Below are 22,484 nucleotides of genomic sequence, written 5' to 3'. Positions count from 1 at the left end.
ATATGTTACACTGTACAACATTTACAAATTGCGCAAATTTTGAAGGATCAATATTTTATTCATTGCTTATTATTTTTAATAAAAAATAAAAAAATTAACACCGCAAAATAAATGAATAACTGTTCTATTCCTGACAAATGATGAAGCGAAAATGGAAGTAATAATTCAAGGAGTAAACGAAATTGATTATTATTTATAAATTTTGGTTGCGAATAAAAGGACTGCTACAATCAAAAGCTAACTAATAGACGTGCCAGGATCATCTTGGTTTAATTATAAACAGAAATCTGAAAATTTACAGTATTAAGTCGACAAGTCATATTAGAGCTAAAGAACTCTTTTTGGCTGTGAATTTCAACATCTGGGAAACGAGAGAAGAAGAAAAATTGATGATGTTTGACATGTTTCGACGGCTGCTGCGGTTGTGAACATTAATTAATTAATATAATATTATTGTATCATATGGGGACTAACAAAAAGATTTTTTTAAAATATAAAAGAAATTTCGAAAATGTAGTCTCTCAGCTATTTGAGGTCGGGTGGGCTGCTTTTCGAGCCTTTTTAAGGTTTCGTGAAAGTTAACACTTAAATCAAGGGATATATTAACATATTTTGAAAATTTCCTGAGAACCCCCCTAGGTCATAATGTCGAGCACGATATTGAAAGTATTGGTGAAAATATAAGTGTTGTTTGTAGAATCACAATGCGTAAAATTTTTTTCCGTCTCATAGTACAATGTACCCTAGGCATCATAGTTACAATGTCAGTGTCACATCGGAGTGAACAATCTGACATGCTCAACGCATCTATCACATTCACAAAACCTTTCATAACTGAGAAAACCGAACTTCTCGTTCATTCGCCAGTCGATATCATGATATAATGGAACTCGTTTTCCGTACTGATCGCAAAGGATTCACATAAGACCTACGCATACATACTAAAAAGTAAAATTTAATAGAGAATTTATCGATTATGATGACAAGCAGTTCAGGATGAAAGTAGCGCGAAATTTTAGATAAGACGATTAACTTGCTGGCTCGCCTGTCCCATTATTTAACATCAATAAACCTTACAAGAATGTCACCCAGCCTCCTTCGAAGAATAGAAGGAAAACCTGGAAAAAGTTGGAGGTGGTAGTCATCTCCAAGTAAGCAGAGAACATTGTTCAAAATCAGTGTAGGCGCAAATATCATATGCATATGGATATCTCAGAAAGGAGACAATGGTTAAACTGAAGAGATACTAAAGATTCAATTGCACGTATCTTCCGAAACTAAAACAGAGACTGAACTGAAAGCGAATATGAAGATTAACAAGCTTGATATCGTCATGAATTGTAGGGAGATCGATAACATTAATAATAATAATAATCGTTGGCGCAACAACGCAAAATGGATCAGGACCTTAAAGTGTGTTTAGCACTTCATTCAGTATTAAAGTGCCCTATAGGAGGCAATGTGGTCAGCATTCTGTTCGCCCGAGATTATTACCCTGATTTGACTCAGGTACTCATTCAAAGCTGAGCCAACTGCTATCCGACGTCAAATAACGATACAAATTCCACAGCCACCAGTGAGATTTGAACCGCGACCTTCCGTACGACAACCTTGTGCTCTAACCACTCAGCTATCCGGACACGCTGAAGGGATAACCCTCGCATAATTTTGAGGGCGCAGAAATGAATGACCTCTGAATTACGCTTTTGCGCTGAGTTCTTTAAAACATTCCATTAGATAGACATTTTGGATCAATTTTAGTATCATGAAAGATTTAGGAGAAGCAGTAAGTGCTTGAAAAATATACTCTAATTTAACATCAACATTTTCAGTACCAAATCCTACTCTCACTTCTCTGTCGGTAACCCATGACAAAATTAGTCGAGAGAAGGTGAATAGCAAAAACTCTGTGCCGTAAGATAATGACTGGTCCTTAAAGTTGAATTCTGCACAACTCACATCACTAATAATAACCCATTTCCAAAAACCACGATCATTATATCGGAAAATACCACATGCTCTGTCCAGGACCAGCGCTTTCGAACCATTCTTTAAAAACGTAGGGAAGTGCAAAATTAACGTCTTACCAATCGTGAAGATGACATAGCAAAATGAGGAGGAAATCCGCCCTCAATTGCACGCTATATTCAAAACCGGATTTTGTCGCCCATAAAAAATTTACCTGCAACATCATAGTTTCTAGAACAACCGAAGAAAAGAAAATTTCTTAAGGATTGATACACATACATACACGCATATATGCAAAACAGAAAAATAAGGACAATTAGTAAAAGTCCAACTTTACAGCCGCTAGGAATCAATCTTTAATTCGTTGACTTCACACTATAAGAAGGTGGTTTTCGCTCAGGTCAGGAAGGTAGACCAGCTCCTTCCATTGGAGCCCGCGTCGTGATGTTGTTCTTTTCCTACAGAGTCCCTCTCTCCAATTTGGAGGACATAAAATCAAGTAGACTAAATTTTCACTAAAAACGATTTGAAACGAATTGCAACAGCGGCCACCAGTTTGTTGCAGCGAGCTACCTATCTAGATAAGTAATGATATCAAAAACCTTTAGAATCAAAAATCAGACCCCAAATATGTATGTCGAAACATTAAAATCAGGACCAGGAAAGCGTCAGTGTTAACGAAAAATTAAATCAGCCCATGATTGAAAGGTCTACGAGTAGCGACTAGCATGTATTAAGACAGAAAAATGGTCAATACAAACGCCTTCAGAAACATTCTGCAAGAGCTAGACGAGAGCCTGTAACTAAGGCGCAGAGCTGCCGAAAATATATATAATACAAAAAGCGCACTAACTGCTGGTTGAACAACAACTTTAAGACACACGATTTAAGATTCGCCCACAACTTGGCAAAACAAATCACAGTCAAAGTCGAGGAAAACTAAGTTTTCACAATGTGGTATATAGGGTCGACATTGACACGTTGAAATATCATCTAAAAGTTTGGTCACCTAATCCAAACCTGATTCCCATGCCATGATCGTTAAGTGCAGTCCGTCTGCAGCAGATGCGTATGAATGACGGTAAAGTTGTCCTTTTCGTCAAAAACAATACATTGGACTCATCCTCCAGATTGGTGATTGGATGATAAGCTGCGCTTCCATCCCCAAAGAAGAAATGCTGTTGTAAAATCAGCTGGCGATCAACGGCTGATTTGACCTGTCACGTCCTTGAAGGGAAATAATTCCAATCAAGATCAACTCTATAGAAAGGGGTGCCGGAGAAGACTGAAGACATGCAGATTGGAAACCGGTTTACATAAATCTTTGAAGAGTTATAGTAAATGCAATGAACCGCGACCTTTCGTACAACAGTCTCGTGCTCTAACCACTCAGCTATCCGAACACTATCGATAGGATTAGTCTGAAAAGAAAATTCGCCGGGCACTGAAACGATAATTTGGAGTAACCAGGCTTCAGAGGTGTGTAAGGAAAACGCTGTTGAAGGCCTACAATTGGCCACAGACAGGAGTCATTTCCTTTATGGATATTGCATTTAAGCTTATAGCGGTACAAAGGGTGAAAATAGGATCGCTTATGCACCGGTGGGGGGAATAAATGGCACACAAGCGATGCTGGAGATGTTTCAATTTTGGTTACATATAGATCGAAGTTGCAAGTGCAAAAGAGAGGTCCAAATAATGAATTGAATATAGTGCTGAAGGTCGTAATGCCGACCCAAACTGCATGCTATCAAAGAAGCGGAGGAAACAATTCATCGCATAGTACGGGAGTGAACATGATCCATACTTTTAAAGGAGCGAACAGGACATACAGTATACGAACAATAATACAATAACAGAGGTGGTATATATATTCAGATGGTAAACAGTTTACGCAACTGTTTTGGATTGATTCTTTCAGGGGCACTTGCAACACCCTGAAGTTGGATTTGTAGGGGCGGGGATGGGAGAAACTCACATATCCAGCTGCTATGATCCCGCAGTAGCAACTCTCATAAAGTATGCGCGGATGCTGTTGATGTTAATACGTAGCAGCTTCAACGACGCAGCCTAATGGTGAGTATCCGCGGGCATATTCTACTCCAAGTTCTCATGGAATTAAATGCTTTACTAACAAATAGCGGAAACAAAGAAACCTCCACCCCGGTTTAAAGATGCTCTCTCTTACATCACTAATGTACTAGTGGGGAAAGTAGATTGATATGTAAATGAACATTATTCACAGTAACACTTATGCAGGTTAAAAGTGCGCCAGGGGCGAAAAAATACTCGCGGAATGCATTGCTATTGAGAAAGTCATTGAAATTACCTACTGGGCCACAAAAGACTAGTACAGGTGGTCACTCGCCTACTGGTGAACAATGAAATTCTTTGACCGCATGCTTTTATATCAACGAACGTCTCAAATCCAAAATTTATCACACTGCCGTCCGCCCTTTTACCCCCCTCCGCTGGCCGACTATAAAGGACAATGAAAGGTGGATCGCGGTAATGGAAATGAAGATTTTGTGTTGGACTAGTGGCGAAACACGCCATAATCACGAGGATATCCGCGATCGATATGGGGTTGCACCGAGTGTGGAAAAATTGTGACAGAGGAGTCTTCGATGTTACGGTCACGTAATACTGTGCGCTAACAAGAAATCAGTTGTCAAGATTGGTTTGAACATCGAGGTCGATGGGGAACGACCAAAAGGCCAGGCTAAACAACGATGGCTTAATACGCTGGATGGTGATTTGAAAGCCTCGCGACTGCGTCCGAGTCAAGTCATTTACCGAGCGAAACGGCTTAAGAAGACGAAAAAGAATAGGATGGCTCGGCAGTGCAGACGAAAGATATCACCTGCGAGGCGTACTTGGAACAGGATAATCCTCTACCCGAAGAAAAAGCAGAAATTGGGCGTACGGAGGGCGTGAAAAGTGCATTGATTTTGCCTGATCAACAACGAATCAAAGGCGCAGTGATCAAAACTGATGTTCTCAGGTACTTGCCTAGGTTAGTCCGGGATTACTTCTGATCCAGGATGGATGATAAGCTTACGGTTTGTTGACCACAAAATATTCGGTGTGTCAGTTGTGCAAACCTATGGAAAAGATTGTGATGTTCTAGTGGTGCGACTGTGGCGCAGGAGAAGACAGGATCCGAAATGAGTACGAACCGAAGGGGGACTCGTAAATTGAATGTCGGTAGACTGACAGTTATATTGAAGCTGATTACTAAATTTGGTTGTGATGATAAAAACTATACAAACCGAGTTAAATCAGCTAAAATAATCCTGCCTAAAACCAACCAATGCAAACAAAACCTTTGGGAAAATGTTGCGAAGTATCTACACGCGTAAATTGGCACTATTTTGAGTAGTATTTCCAATACTATATTGTGCGTCCGCCGCATCGTCAGAGCCACTGTAGCAGGAATTGATGGCGTCTGTAAAATGTCACTTCCATGCTTTATTGTTGTCTCCGTTCTTAAGGTTTTGCACTGGGGTTAAGGGGTGTTTCCCACACATGTGAAAGGAGGATGTAAATTTGTTCACAGAATATGAACGTGTGGGATATCAAATGAAAGGGCTCAATGAGTGTTTTTCGAAATTAATGATATTTTTGATACCAGGTGAAAGATAGGGGAGTGAGGGCTGTGCTTTCAACCGAAAAATCTGAAGAAAATCACAGTGGTAATCCATGCGAAATCTAAACCTCAAAATACATCTCATTTCGATATCTGTTTAAATAAAGTTAATAATAGAATATTACCATATTTTAGAAATTCACCCGAATCTTAGAAGTACGCGGTTATAAACAATAATTGAGGGCATAATTTTGGAAAGCTTGCATTGAGTTAAGACTCTCTGAATTGTGTTCAGTTTTTCTCAGTGTTTCATTCGATGTAGTGTCTATACGGGCCATTTCGACCATTTCCTAACACTTCCTATGGAATCAGCTAATCCAATTTAGTCACCTCTTACCGTTCAATTTGACATGTTCAGCAGTAGAGCCTTTTACCTTGGTTTATATATATTGTGCCCTAAAATTGCTAAGTAGGCTGTCTTCCTTTCCATATGTCATCAGTCAGAATTACGGTGGTTTCCTCGGTACGATCTAGCATAAAGAGTGATGGAACTCCATCTTCCAGGAGTAGAAATCCGATCTATGTGGTTGAATGTAGTGCCATCTGAAGATGTGCAATTCCTTTTTGGATTCGGATCCAATAGGCATAAGTTGGTTACTCGCCCTGGTGCGTCTCTTCACTCACAGCTCTGATGTGGCTGTTTTCCAGTTTATACTGATTCTTAGCATTCTGTTCTGAGTAGAGTCTTCTTAACGAAGTTGGTACTTAGGTTGTTGAATGCTCCTTCCACGTATGTAAAGGAACGCTACTAAAGTGTGTTGTTTATAGTGTAATGACCGTTTAATCATCATTAATCGTTTAATAATCTAAAGACGTTTGCAAAAGTCCCCTCTGGAGTTTTAGTTCGCCACCAAACGTTCTTTCTTAGCAAAAACAATTGCGAACTCTTGGCTACTTTCGAGAGAAGAATCTTCCGAAGAATTTTTGGCCCCCTACATGAGGATGGACGATTCCGTAGTCTACTTAGCGACGAAATCTAAGTTGCGGTGGGCGAGTCACTTACTCCGTATGGTTGAGGATAACCCCATCCAAAAGGTTTATAAGGGCAATATCTATGGTACAAAAAAAAAGACGACCCAGACCATGCCTGAGATGAAGCGATGGCGCAGGTCAGGACGCCAGACAGCTTTTAGGGATATCGAATTGGTGGTCCTCGGCGCAAAACCGGGATGTCTGGGGATCCTTATTAGGGCGGGTTTAGACCGGATACCGGTTGTTTACAGTTAAAGGTGGATTGGAAAGTAACCGACTATGGTCCGAGGAGGCTACCGATAGTTGTAAAACTTGTTTGTAGGACGAAATATTCCTACCGATTATAGTTGGCGAGTTGTGAGACACAATTCTGTGCACAAGATGATGATATCCATACATATTTCCTGCATACAGCTCACAGAAAGTACAATGAAACAGAATAAGCGTAAGAGATAAATTTGAGCCTTTAACCACATTCAAAGTTAACGCTGGTCCCATGTCATTTATTCTACATAGAAGCGCGTGGAGTGCATGTAACTACAGAGGACGAAGTATGAGTTGGCAGGGTTGCTAAGTGAATACTAGGATGACAGACAGTTTTCTAATTAAAATTCACCTCTTATGAATATAGCGGCTGTGAGTATTGTCGGTATCATTGAATGGTAGATACAAGGATCACAGCAGGAAGCTGAAACTGATCGAAAGGCAAAAATAACAACTGATAACAGCAAGCACCAACGATCGTTTCGTTGGAGAGCATCTCACAGGAGTTCTAGCCAGTAGAACTTTGGGTTAACTTTCCGGAAGCCTTCAGCAAGGCACCTATATTCTAAGCAAGCTGAGGTTTTACGATTTTGAAAGATTCATTATCAGAAAGTCAATGTTAGCGTGAAGCACTTAGGGCTTTTCCATTGAAATCACAACTACCATGAAATTGCCGCACCTTCCTGGAGCATACGCTCCTCCATACCGGTTCCTATGCTACCAAATAACCTCCACTCGAGCTTCGTGGTAAGAGCAACTACAAATGAGCCCATCCCAGGTTCGGGTTTGATCCCCTCCCCCAGTAAGTAGGGGCAGATCACTTTTACTGATTAATGTGCTCATTATCAGCTTGGTTATGTTCCGAATTTATTGATTGATTTTGAAACAAGAACGAGAGTTATTTTCTGCAAAATAGTGCCTGGTCTGATCTGATAACGCGAAACACTTTGCGATTGAGAATGGACACTTTTTCCTTTCGTGCGTTTAATTATTCAATACATGCATATTTGTATTTATAATTGGTTTTAGATTCATGCTACTCTCTCGGTGCTCTGCCATCAATTACCCTTTGCTTCAACCCTGTGTACCAAGGGCATAAAATATTTCAGAACCGTGGGTGAATAAATTAAATAAACAACCACCTGCGCTCATATTTTTACTAAATCATTTTAGGGGTTGACTTTTTTTGTGTGTGTAAAATGCTCACGCAACATTGTATGATTTCAGAATTCCCCAATGCATTTTAATTCCCCCATATCGGTCTGGGTGAGAGTAGGCCCCTCACATGAAATCCATATAGCGGGGCCAAATAAAATGCCGCTGTTTTTCCAGAGCATACGTGCACGGAATAAGACCATACATTCTACGGAAATAAAGAAACAAAGTATTTGTACCTACATTCTAGGACGTTTTTCATTTTTATCCGATCAAAATTTCATTCGTGGAGTTTTTGTAGTCCTGATAGTCTCAGACAACATATGAATTCCATTCGTTTTCTGTTTTTCCTGATATTCACGAAATTTTTCTGTTACCTATTTTTATCTTCCTAACATTTTCACGGTTCCAGTAATGCTGACGTGAACTGAAATAGCGGTAACGAATGCATAACATGAAATATGTTTAGGGGACGAAAAGGAGCGCACGTAAAAAGCGGAGTACGTGGAGCCTGGGTCAGGGGATAATACCTGGGATATATGATTGTTTGATGAATTGGCTTTACGCCATGTGTATACCCCTACATACGTGTGGGACTGATGAAGGGCAAATCGAGGCTACAAGGGGACATAGATTATATTGCAGCTTGGAGTACTAGCAGCTCGTCACTTTTTATTCAAACATAGCGATTTTTGATTTATTGCTTATCATATCGATTTGGATTCACCCTAGTATTCAGGGAATGTTGTTGATACTTCAGTGTATTTCGCAGTATCAGAATAAATTTGACTAAGATGAAAATGGGGAACACTAGTCCTTCGTTGAATTATTGCTCATGTTTTTCGTATTCAAAGCTATAAACGCCGTAGTGTACTCCCAAAACAAGGGTTATATTGATAGTAGGGGGAAGCCAAAGCAGTTTGATCCATATGCAATGAAAGGTTTGCCGAAGCCATTTTCAAACATATTCGAAAACTTCGGTATTATATTAGGATTTTTTGCTCAGGCTGTCTACTGCCTTATCGCGCCAAAATGGTTTGAACGTTTTATATTTAGTCGGTCTATTCGAATGGAATTTAATTTGAGTTACTACTGGACGGAGGAACCAGATACACTGGAAAAGTTATACGTGGACCCACAAATTTCATTATTCTATTGAGGATCGGGTGTGATAAGGTAATCCGCTAGCCAAGGCGAGGTAAGCTTATGAAAAGGATTTCATCCTTTTGTGACGCAGTTAGGCCTTTCGAACATCATAGATGAAATCAATAGGACTAAATTTGACCAGTAGCTTACTCCAAAACTACAATTTTGGCTACTAGTAGCTTTGTACTGATGAAGGGAGTAAGTTGCTCCCGAAATATATATATACATAATAAAATAAAAATGTAGTTTTGGAGTAAGCTACTGGTCTATCAATTTTAGACTTAACTACGAACAGAAGGCAATATCTAACATTTTACTAAATTTGACACTTTTGGGAATGCATGCCCTCCGATGGGCTAAAGCGATGGTATAGTTGTGTTCGGTGTCTGAAATTTGAGCAGCGTGGAGAAAGTTCTTGATCCTCTCAAGTTAAGGCAAACCATTGAGGCTTTAATGTTCTTTTTTCACCAACGTCAAATTTTTCGTAGGGTCCTGGAATCCATAACCGCTGCGAGATCTGTCTAGAGGGGCAAGTAACGAAGTAGAACCTAAAACCAAAGATGAAACAGTGTACGTTTGTAGAAGAGAAATCATAGGTCTGCGAACTCCGAATATTTGCGACACAAATAGCCCCTCTACCTCGGTATATCACCTCTTTCTTTATAAAGGTACATTCCTGAGCTTAGTTGTGGATTTAGGGATACAAGTGCGAAGACTCTTTTCTGCAAGATTTCCTGAAGTCATGTGTAGCTGTAATAAAATCAGCGAAACTTGGTACAATGTAAAGCTTGAATTGATCCCAGTTGACGATACCCCCAGGAGACTTCTGACCAGGATTTAAGTAAAGGTCATTCAATGCCTGCCTCTTTAAAATCCCCTTATAAACGCGGGAGGGGGAGGATAGACTAGTAATCAAGAAAGATGAACACCGAGAAAATAGTTTACATGCCTTTACAAGCACCAAAAGAACTATAAACTAAGAATGAATTTTGTTTTGGGATGAGCTTGTCTTTGTAATTCATACCTTTGGCGGGTTTTGAATTGCATATAAACGAGCCAATTGCCACCTGTTGCCGCTTTCGGTCACGCTGCTCCGCAGGATAGAGGTGCTGAGACAGCGTCTGATGAGATCGCCTCTGCCCTGCGATCGAAACTGCATAGTCAATATTTAAAATATATAAACTAAGGTTTGCTTTTGAAAATACCAAAATGAAAATGACTTGTTGGAACAGTTTCCGATAAGGGGGAACGTTCACGGGAGGACGTTAACCTTACCTACTGAAGTCAACGCTGCAAAAGGCTATGCAAATTAACTTGGACTATTCGAAGCGTATCTGGTGGAATGGAAGGAACCTTGGGTGAGAGGTTCAATCTTTTCTTAAATCAACGCAATGCAGGCAATCATATTAATTGATTGATCTGTCCATTAATGGTGAAATTGATGTTAGACTTAATTTCATATAGAAGAAGGCCTGGCTATGACGATAGAACAGGATCATAGTCTACTGCGGAGCTAACGCAAGGCATATGCTATGGTGGACTTTAAACTAACGAACAAGATGAATATTACTGCTAACCTTCGAGTTTGCTGCAGAGGCTGAACTTCGACTTTTACCCTTCCAAGCTCGAGCGAAGGCAATGAAATATTATCGCATATACCGTATTTTTATAGTATTGCATACTTATGTGCGTATATGAAGCAAGAAAACTGTTCATGTGGTCGACTGAAGACATTCTGCTCTTGGAAAATTACTACAGAGTTTTTGGGAATGGGTTATAAGCACAAATTCTGATCGCTCATAAAGGTTGCTTTCAAAATGGTAAAAAGACCGTTAATGCTACCAGGAAGATGTCCTGGTTGAGCTTGCAATCCATTGAAAGCATCAGCGACTCAGCAAGACTCAGTATGATTTTGTTGAAGCAATATAGATCTGCAGACTTGCAAAAGAAAATGAGGAGGCAAACACCACAACCGGCTTGCCCGCATCTTCTCCTCGATATAGTGGTGATGTTCTTCCCTCCACAAAGGGGAACGCAAAAAATATAAATAAGTATTGGACGTCTCAACCGTACCTGTAGTAACTGAGGAAGACCTAGTTAGATTTGCCAGAGAATCGGTGATGCAACTGCGTAGTCCCAGGATTAGATGCTGTTCCCAACAACGCTTTTAAACTCACTGTTAACACCACACGCTATCGGTTTATCAGTGTATTTGAAACATACATGGTAGAAGGAGGCGTCTCCGGTCGGTGGAAGAATCAAAAACTAGATCTGATACCGAAGCCCGATAAGCAGCCGGGACATTCGTCATCATCACGAAAGGATTTTCTACAATAAATTTCTCCCTATCATAGAAAATAGGGATGATCTATCAGAGCGACAGTTTGGTTTTCGTCAAGTTTATTCAACAGATGTTTCAGCTTGACATTGCGGAATAACACACCAAGCCAACTGTACACCAAGTCAACTGTAAGAAAAGAAATATGATTCGTATTCATGTTGGGAGCCACATAATCACTCCAAACCCAGTTACCAAATACTTGGAAGTGATGATTGGAATATTCCGGATTCGTTAACGTATCGCAGGATTTCCGTTAGTGGATGTGATGCTACCCGTCGCAATTGGAGAACGTCAGCACCAAAGATCTGATGCCTGATGTATCCATAGGAAATGCTCCGTGGATTCCGCTTCCTCATTACAGGAGGGACACGTATCATATTGAGAAATTCCTATTCTAAACATATGCCCAGCTAGTGAATTGTAGCCTATCAGAATGCCCACAATACACCTCCAAGTCCTCCTGCTTTTCGACAGGATAAACTTTGCGGTCCCGGCATAGCGTAGATTGACCCCTCTTTCGTTAAAGCATCCGAGATTTCATTTCCCTCTATGCCACAGTGACCAGGTACTCAGAGTAGCTCCACCGTATTGAGTATAGAAATAGAGTTCAAACGGTTTCTGCATTCCTGAACAATTTTCGAAGTGATCAAAGGACTACTCAATGCCCTCAATGCAGGTTGGCTGTCACTGCAGATTGCGATGCACTTGCCCTTCAACCGCTCGTCAATCACCCAGTTTGCCGCCCTTAGGATCGCATATACTCCGGCTTGAAAAACCGTTGCATATTGACCCAAAGGAAAAGCCCACTTCTCGTTTTTATTCGAGAGGAAGACTCCAGCTCCAAAACTCTGTTGTTTTTGAGCCATCGGTGTAGAAGACTTCCGTATATCCCGCCACGCATTCCTCTGAGTTTTCCCAGTCCTCTCTACACTTCAGAGTAACTTCATATCTTCTACAAAACGAATGTATGGGGACACGAGAATCGGAAGGCATTGTGAGAACTGGATTCAGTCCTCCCAGCAGCTCTTCCAATGGTCTGTGCCTCCACATCCGTTGTGTCCGTTGTGAATTAGTCTATGAGCTGCTCTTATTGCAGTGCTTTGAATAAATATATCCAGGGGCTATAAATTGAGTAGTGCATTCAGAGGTGCGCCGGATGTCGTGCTCATGGCACCGGTGATACCCAGACACACAGTTCTTTGCAGTGCGGCTAGTTTACGGTGAAAACCTTTTTGTTTCACCTTAACCCACCACACTACGGATGCATATACGAACATCGGCCTAATGATGGCAACATATATCCACATTACCACATGAGGCCTGAGTCCCCATGTCGAGGCAATGGTCCATCTGCACAGCCCATAAGCTGTGACAGCTCGTTTCATTTTTACCTCTACATGTTTGTTCCAAAGAATTTCTTTATCTAGAGTGACTCCCAGATATTTCACTTCATCGGAGAGTTAAAGGGTAGTACCCTTCTTCTCAGGGAGGCAAAGTCCATCCAGGTTTCCCTTTTTGTGAATAAAACCATGACGAGATTAACTACCGCCAGAATCAATTCCTGTCAGGGCATAGCGGCTAGAAAAAGCATCTGCACCGAGTCAGGTTGGGTGATTTCCCCTAAATATGGTTGCACATTGAGCAGCCAGTGCATGTCAAGTTCTATTGTCCACGATTTTGCTGAGAGGGGAGGAGCCTGGAAGACTCTTTGAAAATCAGCATCAGTACATCTTCGGGGAAATGCTGAAGTCAGACGCAAACTGGTTGGTGGTGAACTTCGTAATCAAAAGCACTCAAGGGCAATTTGGAAAAGCGTAGTACGCAAGGAGGGCGCGAAAGTGGAAAACTTCGTCACTTAAAGCGCAGTCCTCCCCGTGAAGTGATGCTTTGCGGCGGTTTCGCGGGGAAGCACGAAAGAGAAAATGGGGGTGGTTTTAGTGGATGAGAATCCTATACACTTATGCAACCTGGCGCAGCAATGTCTTTCTAAGATTTCTATTTGCAGCGAAAAAAATTTGCTCACCCATTTCTTACTACAGAGGGTGCGAGTTGGCGAGGGATGACTTGATTATATTCAAGAGAGGTGGGCATCATTCAACTTATCGGAAACGAAAGATGCGCTGCACTTGCCATAGAAGAATAAATACAGCAACAATGGCATGTATCATGCCATGTCGATAAAATTGACAAGCTCCATAACAAGTAGTGTGGTGTGGGAGGAGGGTTCATTGTACCCTTACTTTTTGCAAATATTTGACTTTTGACGGACTAGCGATGCTTTTAGCAACGCAATACCATTACTATTAATCCTTTTTTGGATAACATGGCTGGGAGGAGGAAAGAAGGAGGGTTAGAGGGCATTCTGCTGTATCAATATGTCTATCTAATTTACACGAACGCGAGTCTTGCAGTTTGAGGATTTCAATTGCAACGGTTGGTACTCATCTCAATGCTAACCACCGGCGAGGAAAATACAATTTGTCAGATATGGTCATTTCATAAGAAAAAAGAAAAATGCTACAAAATAACTATTTCCCAATTCTAAATTTTCAGAATACTCTTATCCAAACCACAGGAACTGAAACCTGAAGCGCACAGGTTTTCTTTTAAATTCCAAGTAGATTTATAAAGATATATGCAAAAAACCGAAGTGCATATGTTTGCATATGGGAATAAAGTGCACTTGTACATTCACTCTCGTGTGCACTGTTCCATGCACAGAAATACCTATTCGCAATCCACTAGGACAAACCCCAAAGGATATGGACCCAACGGCATGACAATATAACGCAAACGGGGTCATTTTTGTCGCAATATTTAAATCCTTGCTTAGTGACATTTTAGAATGCATTTTACAGCAATCTTATAACTGGACTCTTCCTCAAACATTATCTTTTCCCACTCTGCAAAGTCGTCCCTTTCTCGGGGTCGCTATTACATATGAACGGCCAAGAAAAAACAGAATCGGAATCCTATAAGATCACTGTGCCTCGAGGTAAGTATGAATGTTATATCTTTGATGGCGCTATTGGAAGGCAGATAAACGGGACGCTGGAATACCATCAGCAGTTTCATATCATTGTGCTAACCAAAAGGCAAGAGTGTACTTTGCAGCCACAATATGAGGAAAGCAGATTTTATCGTAACCGAAACAGTGTCATGGGGTGACTCCAGTGAACTTCACTTCTACTTCCTGCATTTCGTAATCTCGGTCACTTCTAGTGTATTGCACAGACAACAGTTGGCCAGGCGATGGAGAGATCGCAATGTGCACGAGCAAGGATAAAAACCTGCTCCCTGAGTTCATTTGGCAAATAAAGAGGCTTGCCGTGCAGGTGATACGAGCCGGTGCTTGAAACTTGATAGGCTCCGGTCCGCTACCACATGATTACACAAATATCATTGTGCGGAGTAGAATCCGTACCTGGATACCCAGTGGCATAGTTGAAAAGCAGGTTCGTAGGGACAGTTAGCTTTTATTTGCTGCGATACTTTTGTTCCTTGCAATAATTGAGGGTTTGGAGCCAACGAGATTAGATGGAAGTTGCTTCAATTGAGCAATGCTTTCATTGACGGCTCATTGAATGGCCATCAGACAGAAACGGCAGACATGCTACTTCCAATACTTCATTAAAGCCAATTAGTATCCGAATTAATGAGCAAAGCATCGATTCCTTCGTAGGTAGTCTACCCATTCCTTCTCGCTCATTCCGCATGAAATGGGATCCTCTTTCGTCATTCGAACGCAACAACGTATGTCCTGCAGCCTTCACCATAGGTGGAATATGAATATTAAAACCTGATTAAAAGCTCAAAGACTTTTGTTCATCCCATCGTTATATTTGAGCGTCCGTATATCCTCCTCGTGCAGATTTTTTCCTGGTTTCCTTCAAGGGTTAAAGGCATCATATGAATGATGTCAACATCTGTTTGCTTGAGGACGAAGGCGGATATTTGCTAAAAGGTCGACAGCCTAATTTTTTCTAAATGATGACGACGTCCACTGCAGCTATGTAGGAGCACAGCTCGGTAAGTTTAATGTACGTTTGAGGTGGTACGGATGTGAAAAGTTTCTCATTTCCGGGATAGTCGCGAGGATGAAAAGTTTCTTTGATAAGAGCATTAATGTTTATAAATACTTTGAAATTGACGTTGTACTGTTGAAAAGTTACCATAGTTTGATGTAAGGTTGATGTAAGCTAAATTGCTAAGGGTTGAGAAAGGATAAACAAGGCGAGAATAGAATACAGAGTATGGTGGAGGAGCTGAGAACCGAAGGAACTTTGACTAGAATATTTCAAGATGAATGTAGGGACGAAAATGGGGGCAGGATTAGAGATGTTTGGATAATACTGTCGGAAAATAGAGAGATGGGTAATGCGAGTTAAATTTTGGAGACACGTTTTTCTATTTTGTGACTGTTTCATCGCTGTTGCTTAGAGAAATGGTTTAAGGATGCACAATATGATTTTGAAATGTTATCGCGTTCATAGTTTTCCTATTATGTCACTTTCAAAATGTTGTGGCAATTCATCAGACGAAATAAATGCCGAAGCAGCATTTCATAATTGCTCAAATGCTAGGATTTCAGAGTGAAATTATGCGGTGTTTCCAACGATTAATTAATTGAAGTAATAAAAACTTGTTGTTTCTTTTTCGTTGGTGTGGGTATTTATTCTTGCAAATACGATATTTCGGGAACCACTTGCTCCCTTCATCAGTGCAAACAACTTGTATTTGCAAGAATAAATACCCACACCAACGAAAAAGAAACAACAAGTTTTTATTACTTCAATTGCTAGGATTTATTTATTTTGTGCGGAACTACGGACGCAATACACTGCGACGTTACTCATGGAGAAACTCCGTGGGAAGCATCGCCCTCTTTACATTGCATTTCTGGATCTAGAGAAGGCGTTTGACCGTGTGCCACAAGAACTCATTTGGAATGCTTTACGACAACACTTAGTGCCAGAAGAACTCGTGCGCTAAGCTCAATTGCTCTACCACGATCCGAAAAGTAAAGTTCGAAGTATGGCGGGTGTATCAAAACCGCTTCGTGTCTCTGTTGGTGTTCATCAAGGAAGCGTCCTCTCACCACTCCTCTTTGTTCTTGTTAAAGACATCGTCACACGGGATATCCAACGTCCAGCGCCATGCATGCAGATGATGTTTTCCTAGCATCTGATAGCAAAAATGATCTCGAGCAACTTGTTCAAAAATGGAACGATCGCCTCATGCAGCACGGTCTCAGATTGAATCTGAAAACAGAATTTTTGACGACCGATCCCCATGAAACAGGCACAATCACTGTCAGCGGCAGTGATCTGCCCAGAACTGAGCGATTTAAATACCTCGGGTCAACGCTATCAGCCAGTGGAGAACATTAACGCAACCTGGATGAAGTGGCGTTCCACAACTGGTGTTCTTTGTGATCGACGTATCAACGAAAGTCTCAAATCTAAAATTTACCGCAATGTCGTTCGTCCTGTCGGTCTCTATGGTTCTGAGTGTTGGCCGACTATAAAAGACAATGAATGGCGTCTTGCGGAAATGGAGACAACGATATTACGTTGGACTAGTGGCGTGACACGTTTTGATCATATCCGAAATGAGGATATCCGCGATTGTTATGGGGTTGAACCGATCGTGGAAAAGTTGCGAGAGAGGCGTCTTAGATGGTATGGTCACGCAATTTGTACTAACGAGAATTCACTTGCCAAGATTGGTTTGAACATCGAAGTCGATGGTAAACGACCAAAAGGCAGGCCGAAACAACGGTGGCTTGATACGCTAGATGGGGTTTTAGAAGTCTCGAGATTGCACCCAGATCAGGCATTCGATAGAGCCAAATTGCGAAACTAACCACGGCGAGCCGACCCTGTTTGTGAACGGGACAAAGGCTGAAGAAAAAGAAGAAGAAGAAAGATAGTAAGCAAGTAGTTTCGTTGGAACATCGCAATTCAATTGAGACTTTGAGAGCTACTGTCAATTGTGTCAGTTTGGTAACTACTGTATCGTAACTTAGCCCGTCGTTTCCATTAGGTGCCACTCCAGATAGCGGTTGGGGCATACCTATTAATGTTTAATGTCATTTCCTTTTAGGCTACGTATGGATACTATATGCACATCTCTGATGCCTGGACCAAAATGGCTACGGAAAGGACAGTCGGAATGGAAAGTGGAAAAAGGAGAAAAATTATGGTACAGGGGCCAGGATTTTGGGGTTGGCAGTCGTCGATATATTTCCACTACAAACTTGCTGGCGAATAACGTGCCCGCCATTCCATTTGCTTTTACAAGTGATTTGGATTTTTAGAATACGACTCTATCGAGAACATTAGTAGAAAAACCGAAAAAAGATTAGCTAAAATGGGATCGTAAAGGGATGGGATTCATCTACCGCATTGTTCAAGGAAGGCGGCCGCTAGAGTAGATCCATTCACGAGAAACTCATTAGCTTTGAAATCTCTTTCGGCACAAGCTAGAACTGGAAGACTAAATGCCAACGGTAGTCAAAGGAAACAGAGACTTGATCTGGAGAAATCATCCCTCATACATAATAACATTTTCGACAAAGGTCATACGCGGAGATAGTCAAAAACGTCATAGCTGATCCCGACGTATGAGACCAGGGCGAATATGTTAACAGTATCAAAAGCAGCCAGAAAGGGAATCAAATGTTTGTACTAAGAAGATATACCGTAGGTAAATCTGATTGCTTTCGTTACCAAGTTAAACATTCACATTGAAAAAACATAAAATCTATATTCAATATAGAGATCTGAAATGACTTTGAGGAGAGAAATCTGCACTGCCTTAAAGGAACCATCTATTTTTCTATTGCAAGTTCCAGAAAAGACTATGTCGGTACCCAAAGGGCCACGGTACGACTACAAGTGGGGGCAACGTGGAAGTTATTGAACGCCGTAAAATTTGAAATTGAATGGGTAGTCTGTCATTTAATAGAAATAACCATCAAAGGGTCGAAGTGCAGTAGTGATTGATGGTGACTTCATTGTTTGGACAACGAAGCCAATCTAAGTCTATTCCGCAAGAGGAAGTCTACGATTGAGGCTTGAACTTTTCAAGCACTGCACTGGCCGTTCGTATTGTTTGGTATGAGGCCAAACATTACACCCATAGCAATCACCATCATTATTGAACTATGGACTAACAGTTTCGGAACTGGCTGGAGCGGCTAGGCACATCTAATAAAGTAGGCGCCTTCATGAAAAGCGCTCTCCACATCAACCACTGCACATTCCGCCGATGAAGCCCAAATTACTGATGGGATAGTGAATTGGCCAGCCTTCTAGTATCTTGCTATTGAACCAGATGGAGATGTCAGCAGTTAAGGGGAGGGGAGTACAGCTATAATGAAGTTCGCAAAAGTACCAAGCTGGTCTTTCAGCTAAAGGGAGTGCTTTAAGAAACTCAACTTGGAAAGGACTGTGATTTGACGACTCCAAAGTCGTTCATATTTATAGATTATGCGCCCAACGCTTTTTCTAAAATTCATCGTGGGGTTATCCGCACCTGAGAGAGAGGAGCATTGGCATGTTCTGAATATGATAGCAAATCTCACTGTAACCAGAGACGGGTAGCTGAAGATCTACAGTAGAATAGCCGATAAGAAAGCTTCTGGTCGGGGCGTTATACCGAATAAGGTTTTAACCCGTGCCGAAGAGCCTACATCGGACCTTTTTGATATTCGAGGCTCGCTGCTAGATCTTGAGGCGAGATAGTGTAAAACAGAGCCTTATTAAAATCAGTTTACTGCCTGTCCGTCTGTCTGTCTGTTACACGCATTTTTCTCGGAAACGGTTACACTTATTGGCACCAAATTTGGCGAGAAGGTAGGAACTGTGAACGCTCCCATACACAGCGAGTTATATTATTTTGCGATGAATTTAGGGGTCCTCATACACAAATACGAGGGGTAAATAATTTTTTTCATCAAATATAATCATATGGGGTAGGTCCCAATTAGTACTTCTCCAAATGCCAGTTTTGACATTTAAGCCACAAGAAGGGAGAGCGGAGTCTTGAAAAGTAGCCTTTCCTTCGCGGGGGCATTCTGAGAACCTACCCACGCAAAATAATGCAAATAGCCCTTATCATAGAGTATGTGATATAGATCATCTTGCCAAATTTGGTGTAAGTTGTACTATTACGAACAAAGTTATAATAAGTCAAATTTGTCGCTTCACTGCAAATTCTGAGACTTTGAGTGGCAGCAGCACTGAAAAATGGGTATTCTGACATAATATATGCATATAAATTATGTGGTAGGTACTAATGTTGTTTTAATAAAAGAAATGCACAAAACCTTTCATACCTGAAGCGTCTAGCTTCCGATTACCCGACTGGTTCTATCTGTCTTCTAAACAGTTGTTGAGAGTCAATGAGGCCTTTAGATTTAAATAGACAGCGCGGCTTTCGTAAAGTCAGTGAGTTGAACGAAAACACAATTCGTGGATAAGGGAATATAAGCAGACCCTGGACGCGAAAAATGCGTTTCATCTGGTCGAGGGAAAACCAAGGCGGTCCTCATCGCCAAGTGCCGTAAGAAGAAGTACGCTCGCATCTCGCCCGCATTTGGGAACCATATTGTCACTTTAAAGACGGCCATTAAATAAATACAACAGATAGTCACCGGGCGCAGTTTCGAATAAGACCTGCAAATTACTTGGCACTAATCATTCACCCCAAGTGTAATGTATTTGTACCCTAAGTGAGCTCCATCATATTTTATGTTGCCCCAATTTGGCGGAGGTCCTTCTATATCTCATGTTGCGTGTACAAATTGAGGGCTGTGTATTCTCGGTCATCTCGAAAATTATGTCGATTGACATCTTGGCAGACGACGAGCATATGAACTTGAAGTTAATCTCTAGTTTATTACAGACGAAGAATATTGAAAGGAAATGATCTATATAGAGATGGCATCAGTATTGGAACTCTCTGGAAAGGGTTAACTAATATCCTCAGGAAGAAGTTGCAGAGACAGCGTGCAAGATCAATTATAATCTCACCCAGACTCTTCCAGGATGTTGAGGGTATCACCAGTACCTTTATAGGCTTAAATTGGGCAGATCACCCGACCCTCCAAACTATGTTAGCGTCCCAGAAGACCCACTCTCTGTTTGAAATTTGTAGATTAAACAAGAAAAGAGACGCTGACACTGGGAAATCTTGTGTGCCGGCATGATGGGGGATTGGGTTGCAATTAATACCATCATCGAATCTATCCGCCGCGTATGGCACAGGTGAAAACTAGAGAGAGCTCTAGTTGATGTTGTGATAGCGGGAAATCTAGTGGAGAGAATGTTGATATTCCAAGAGGATAGAGATGCGACCAACTTTATGATCGGATCTATTTAACGTAAACTGTGAAATGGAAAAGAGACGAGGAAATCGCATCAGATCTTTGTGCACTGTACTGGTTTTGACCATTGGTAACATAGAATTCAAGGTAAAGATCCAAGGAGAGTTGACGCCGACTTTGATCATAAAATCGAATTTTTAGCAAGGAAATTGTCTCGCTCCCACTTTCTTCAATATAAACCTGCCGCCTGTCATCCGAAGAATTCCTATCGACGTAAAAATGCACAAATAGTAAAACCTATCCAGCTATAATAGTAGCATTAACATTATGGTACGTTCAACACCCGAAGCCAAAGGAGTTTGCTTCACAATAAATTGGATTAAGGACTAACGAGACTAAAACGAAATTTATGGTCCAAAGGGAAAAATCAACACTAATCTGTGTTATTGTTGGACTCTGAATCTTGGACCAAAAGAAAGGCATCTGAAAATGTGTTCAAATCTTCGAGTACAAAGTTCTGCAACACATACCTCGGCGGGTGTTGCCGGGGTCGGATTGCAGAATCAGAGACGACGCGGATATCTAGGAATCTTTGACAGTTTAGTTGTATCAATTTTAGTTAAACTCCGCAAGCTGTAGTGGGCAGGCGAAAATTCCCATGAAGGGTGAAACTTGAGAAACGAAAACTACGAAGGAAGTGGCAGGACACGATATACGATTCTAGTAGATCCCTATTAGAAATTGGCAATTGGAGGACGTGATCAATATCCTGAAAGTTTTGGTGATATTGTATTTTGTAAGCCAAGGATTGATTTGGACTGTCTCATGACGTTGATAATTAACATAGTGGCTGGGGGCAGTTAAAAATTTATTCGTGAGTCGTCCCAGGCTATTACGAACGTTTGCTTACACGGCATTTCAGGAGTAGGTCTTTACTAGATTATGTTTGGGAGAAGAGAGCAAGTTTACACCATATAGGAAATTTCAAAGGTCCTAGTTGTCTTTTAGACACTATGGAGAAGATGGTAGAGAGGATGATATACAACATGTTGATTGCATTCGTCGAGCTAGCAGGTGGCTTATCGAAGCGGCAGTATGGGTTTCGGTGAGTCCGTTCTACGGTCGATGCAATAGCATCGGTTGTGGGTCTGGTTCGGGAGGTGTCGACCGTCGGTAAGTGCGGTCGTGGTTACCCGGACAATTGAGACTCACCTCTCCGGGAGACTTCTTTGATACGAGACGTATGACGGGTGGAAAGAATATGTTGTGACAACAGGTGACCCAGACTCCGCTCTGGGGCTTCTACTGTGTAACGTAATGTATGACGGACTGCTTCGCTCTCACCTGCCAAAGGAAGCAACGTTGGTTGGTTTTACAGGAGACCTGCCGATGGTGGCAGTTGCGAAACACCCGAGGATGTGAAACTTTACGGAAGGGAAACCATTGATGAAGTATGGCTGTGATTGATTAAACTGGATCTGGCGGCGAAAAGACGGAAACGGTCACTAATCGCAGGAAAAACAATACTGACAAAATCTGGTTTCGTAATCACGAGGTCGTTTCAATATCGATCATCAGATATCTGGGCATAAAGATTGATTCCAAATTGCACGAAAATAGGCAACAAAGTCTAGTTCATCTTTAGCAAAGATTATGGA

At 41.3% G+C, this 22,484-nt stretch overlaps 1 protein-coding gene across 11 annotated transcripts in view; it reads right to left on the bottom strand.

Moving 5' to 3' along the window:
• The window catches only part of LOC119647262 (protein turtle), a 792,821-nt gene that overhangs the window by 102,431 nt on the left and 667,906 nt on the right, over positions 1-22,484 (bottom strand). The gene's annotated exons all lie outside the window — the stretch shown is intronic.

The sequence above is a fragment of the Hermetia illucens genome, chromosome 1 (genome assembly GCF_905115235.1).
Source record: "Hermetia illucens chromosome 1, iHerIll2.2.curated.20191125, whole genome shotgun sequence".
In the NCBI taxonomy this organism is placed as follows: domain Eukaryota; kingdom Metazoa; phylum Arthropoda; class Insecta; order Diptera; family Stratiomyidae; genus Hermetia; species Hermetia illucens.
This window is presented reverse-complemented; position numbering and strand designations above follow the sequence as displayed.